Genomic DNA, 5,685 nt, shown 5'->3' with positions numbered 1-5,685 from the left:
ACACACGTGAGAGCGGCCACATCGGGGGTCTGCCGCAACACGGGTCTGCCCTGGGATCTTCCAGGCCCAGATGGAGGGCCTACTCCCGGAGACACTCTCCCAGACACACATAAACCCAATCAAGGCACCACCGGGAGCTACAGACTAGGACTATGCTCCTTGGGTTTTCTTGGCTGTCATCGTCATGGAAGCAGACCGCCAGGCCTGTCTTCTGCAGTGCCACCAGGTAGGTTCCAACTGCCAACCTTTAGTAGGTTGGCACAAACCGCTTGCACCACCCAAGGACCTATCTGTACCTACCCATAAAAACCCACTACTGTCACATCAATTCCAACTCAGAGTGACCCCAGAGGGCTGAGGAGAACTGCCCCATAGTATTTCCAAGGCTGCCAGTCTTTTGTGGAAGCAGGCTGCCTCACCTTTCTCCCGCAGAGACGGTAAGTTTGAACCACCAACATTTCGGCTAGCGTACGAGTGCTTACCCACTACAGCACCAGGGCTTCCTTTTAGTAGTACCTGTTCTGCAGAAACTCATCCACTGCTGGCCCCGCCCTCCCTTCATTTCAGTACCAGCCCCTCTCCAGCCCACTGCTCAGACTCACCCTTCCAGTGGCACCCCCCACCCCCCAGCTCAAGCCCTGCCCTCCTCCTCCCTTCAAAACTTCCTCGGCACCGCCAACACAGCAGAAGCCTGCCTCTGGCTCCCACCCCACTAACTTCTATTTTAGGTTCTCTTCTCCCATCTTCTAGCCTGAGAGCATCCCCAGGGCAGGAACTGGGAGTCTTGTTTTACCGTAAGTAGCTTCTGCCACTCCCTAGCTGGCCAACACCGACAGTCTCTCGGACCCTCAGTCTCTATCTCCATTGCATGGAGATGGTGACAGTCCCTACCTTATCAGGATGCGGAAGGAACCAGGTGAGGCAGCTGCATAAAGCCCTTGGCAGTGAGGGCTCCACAAAGTCAGGCCCAACAGTGCTTTCCCTCCGGTAGACCCAAAACCCAAATCTACTGCCATCAAGTTGGTTCTGACTCGCAGCAACCCTGTAGGGCAGAGCAGAACTGCGCCATGGGGATCCCAAGGCTTGCATCTTTCTCTCGTGGAGCAGCTGGTGGGTTTGAACCACCAACCTTTTGGTTAGCAGCCGCACACTGGCCACTGAGCAGCCAGAGCTCCTTTAAGTGCTGCTACCCACAATTTAGGAGCTTGGAGGTTTAGTGCCTAATGCATTTGACTGCTAACCAGAAAGCTGGCGGTTCAAACCCACCAGCCACTCCTCGGAAGGAAGGTTGGGCAATCTACTTCCATAGTGATACTGCCTTGGAAACCCAAGGAGGGGTTGCCATGAGTCAGATCCGACTCGACGGCAATGAATTTGGTTTGGTTTGGTTACCCACAATTTAATCAGAAACTACCTGCCAGGAACTGGGCCAGACTATAGACATACTTAGCTCAAAGCCTTAAAACAGCTCTGCAAGGCTTGTGTCAGCTCCCTATTACACCAAGAAGCAGCGGCTTGGGAAAGCCGTGCTGAGATTCAAACCTAGGCCCCACCCTGAATCCAGGAGTGGTCCATCTGCCACCATGCCCCTGGGCACCAACACGGACCTGGACGACAGCAATGTGACCAAACCATCTGCTCATCTCCCCCTGGCACTGAGAACACAGGGTTCAGATACTTCTCTGGGGTGGGGCCGTCCAGTGCAGTACAGGGTGGCGAGCGGCATCTCTGGCCTCCACCTACTCGATGCCAGGACACCTCTCCAGTCATAACCCCCAAGAATACATTATGCAGTGTCCCCCGGGGGCAGAATCACCAGGGAGAGGACCCTTGGGTTAGGGGAGCCACTGAACCCCAAGAGACTATGACTCCCATAATCACCTGATGTCCTGGGACATTGCCCACATTTAAATCCACGCACTGAGTGGGGATGGGAGGGGAGTCACAGGGGCTGAGGGTCTCCCTGGTTTACATCGACTGACCCATCAGAGGTTTATTCTGGTGCACGCTGTGCGCAGGGAGCAAACTCAGTGTTTTTTCCTAAATAACTAAGCCACTGCTGACACGGGGCCAGATATTCTCCGGGTGGGGCCCTCCTGAGTACTGTAGGGTACCGAGCAGCATCCCCAGCACCCTCCAATGACATCCAGAAATGTCACCAGGTATCACCATGTCCCCTGGGAGACGGGGACAGAACTGGCCCAGGCTGAGAACCTTGGGTCTATGGGAGTCTCTGGGGACCCAGCAACTTGGAGAAGCTGCTGAACCACGGCAAAGCAATGACTGGGGCTTGGCACTCACTCCCTGGCAGGGCCCCTCTGTCTGACCCAAACCAAACAGAAGTGTTCAGTGTGTCTCAGTGTTTGATTTGGGCTGTCTGGGGGTAGCGGAGCTGCCCACCACGGGACCCCAGGAGTCAAGGGGAAAGGTAGTGCATCCATGGGCTACAGAAGGAAGATGGCCTCAAGGAAGAGGTTGGCATCATTCTGGGGCCACCCACACTGACCCCCAAGGTGACCTATGATAAATGAAAGCTGTTGGGAAAAGGAAACGTCTAGAGAGGCCGGGAAAACAAAGGTGCGAGTGGCAAGGAAGGATGTAAAGACCTGGTGTGCCAGGCGGGCCGTCACAGAAACCAACGACTCAACCGGACAAACCCTAAAAAGCTGAGTCGGGGCCAGGCAGTAACCCTGCGTGGCTGCTTCCGTATTGACGGGCGTCCCAGGAATCAGAAGTCCAGGGTTCGAATCCCGACCCTGCTCAAACTGCCGGATGGCACCGGGCTGAGCAGCCAATCCTGTCCAGCTGCAGCCCCTCAGTGTCAGTGTGACCTGGAACCGGCTGGAAGCCCCACGCTCTACGATGCCAGGGTCTGGCTGCAGACGGAGGGGCCGCTGGTCTCCACAGCAGGGACTGCCGGTGGAGTGGCCCAGTGCTGTTTGCAGAAATCAGACAGAGGGCGCTCCTGCCCCCTACTGCCACTGCAGACGCGGAGTGCCTCATCAGTGCCAGGCCCTTCAGGGGGCTCTGCGCGTCCCTCTACTCCTGCCACTGCGACACAGAGGGCCTCATCCATGCCAAGCACCCCAAGGGCCTTCTAACATTGCTGATCCCTTACCAACTGTGCCCCTTATGCTGGTGAGGAAACTGGCTCAAAGAGGGGACACAGCTGGCCCAAGGCCACCCCACTTGTAAGTGGGAGGGCTGGCATCTGGCTCCTGAGGCCAGCTTCCTTCTGCTTATGCCCACCTGCCTGGGAGCTGTGGGACCCTCACTCACTAGGACACCCCCTGCCCAGGGACCTGAATGGCCCACTGGCCCTTGGCGAGTCTGGACGCTTCCTACCTTAAGCAAGAGAAAAACACATGCAGACGTTTCTCCTGGAAGATGCCAAGGCCTGAGAGGGAGAGGCGATGTCACAGGGAAGCTTGAGCTCTGCTACCAAGCAGCGTGTGACCTGACCCCATGGACAGCAGCCCACCCCTGGGAGCCCCTGGCCACCCCTGCACCCAGGCTGAGCAGGGAGAGGGGCAGACGGGCAGCCCGCAGCACAACCCTTGGGCTTCCATATGCTCACGACTCAAATTTCCCAGCAGCTGCCACCCCCAAGCAGTCTGCCCTTGGTGCTGGTGGGGGGCAAAGGGGGGGGGGACGGACATCCAGGAAGAACCCCACGCGCCAGAGAGCACTTCCTGCTGTGGTTTCGTCCTGGCCCGCCTGCCTGTCAGAACCGTGTCTATAAACAGCTTCCAGAGCAGGCTTTCAGCTCCGGACTTGTTTGGAAGCTGCGTGGAGATACAACAGCCTTGAGAGGAAGGCTGTGCTGCACCTCGTCTTGGTGATGGGCTCGTCCAAAAAACAGGAGATCGGTGCCACACAGCTATACTCCCCTACCCTCACCCCAAACCACCAGGTACTTTTCAAACGTTTCAGATTTCAAACTTTCAACAAGCCCCATGTTCTGTTTTACACCCCTAAACAAATCTCCAGCTCCGAAAGCAAACAGGGGAGCAGTCCCACAAGCCCCACAGCTCTGGAAAGAAAGGGGACTTTCCATTGTACCCACAGCACTCAAAGTGGGGAGCAAGAGACTAAGGGAGCAAGAAGGTGCCAGGCATCAGGGAAGCTATGCTGCAGACAAGTCCCTCGGAGGGAGAGTCACGTTTTACAGGACCTGAAAGAAAGGTCAAGTCAATTTAATTGGGAGTAGGGGGCCCCAGCCATGAAAGGGTCAAGCAGAGTTCATGAGATCGCATTTCAAGACCCTGGACAGAATAAGAGGAGCACAGCCCCTACCCTGCGGCTGCTGCGGAGGGGCCCAGGGTCACAGCTCCACAGCCCCAAGAGGAGGTTAGATATCTGGGCTCTGGGGGGCTTTAAGTGGTGAGGTTGCTATCACATCTCCAGGGCAAGGTGGCAATTTCTCAACTACCCCTAGAGAGAGAAGTATGTGCAATGTGGGTATGGGGGGGATTTGAGGGGGCTGAGGGCTGTGTTCAGATCCCAGCGGGAAGGGAGGTGGAGGCAGAGAGGGTAGAGCAGAAAGCTAGCCTTCTCAGGTCAGGGCCTTGGGAAGGGTACCCCAGGAGGCGTGGGTGGGGCCACAGTCCTAGAAGGAGGTCTAGGCCCCTCAACCCTACCTTGCTAGTCAAGACAAGCGTTTTGGAGCCTTGCCCCAGAGAGGTCTGGGAGAAGGCAGAGTCCTGGGGTAGGGATGCTCTGAGCACCATCCCAGGAGGGTCAAAAGAGGTCCCAAGCTAGGAGAGGGGACTGCAGTCTCTAGGTCCCCTTGACTCAGAGTATAAAACAAGAAGCATGAGGAGCTATCCAAAGAAAGAGGTCTCCCCTGGAATGAGTTGGAGACCTTCCAAGGATCAATACAAGAAAAAGAGGGGCACTCCGAAGCCACTTCGAGCGGCTTAGAGAACCTGCCCCAGGGCTGGTGAGGAGAAAGGGGCCCCGGTGACCCTAGAAGTTAGCTCACTACTAGGGAAGGGTACAGAGAGTCCCGCCAAGGTTTGAAGTGGGATCTGACCACATGAATGCGGGGTTTAGAACCCACAGAAGTAGAGTCACTCACTCCCATGCTGTCCTGAAGGGAATATGAAGAAGACAGAGCTCAGGAAGCAGGAGACACTGAGAAGGGGGACTCAGGAGACCGCTGAGCAACAACACAGGAGGGCTCCGTTCCAGGGGGCGGGGCTCTCAGACCCACGCAGGAGCCCAAGCGGGGGCCCCCAAACCAAGCCTGGGGCACAGCCCGCCAGTAAACACAACGTTCGCAAGGGTCCAGGATGCTGGCCCCACAGCCTGGGACGGTAGTGGTGGCGGCAGCAAACTGCTAGGAGTCTGGGGACCCTGCTGAGTCTGGATCACAGCTCAAGGAGATAAGACCTAGATCCTAGCTCTCCGTGCCATGGGCAGGGGATGCAAGGGCCATGCAGACATCCCCTAGGCCCAAGTACACGGACTCCAGGTGGGGACCAGGAGGGGACGAGAACCCCAAGCCGTCACGCTGTCCGGGGGGACTCTGCCTTAAGCTGGGAGGCGCGGCCCTGTCCCCGCGTTTACGGAGCCCGGGGCTGCGACCGCTCGTAGTGGATTGGGAGGACCTCGACCCCCAGCGCGATGACTGGGGTGAGGTGTTGGGGGCCCCGCCCCCGACCTCCCCGCCCCCCCGCCCGC

Source organism: Orycteropus afer, unplaced genomic scaffold (genome assembly GCF_000298275.1).
Source record: "Orycteropus afer afer isolate SDZICR_OR568_19922 unplaced genomic scaffold, OryAfe1.0 scaffold00291, whole genome shotgun sequence".
Classification (NCBI taxonomy): Eukaryota; Metazoa; Chordata; class Mammalia; order Tubulidentata; family Orycteropodidae; genus Orycteropus; species Orycteropus afer.
This window is presented reverse-complemented; position numbering follows the sequence as displayed.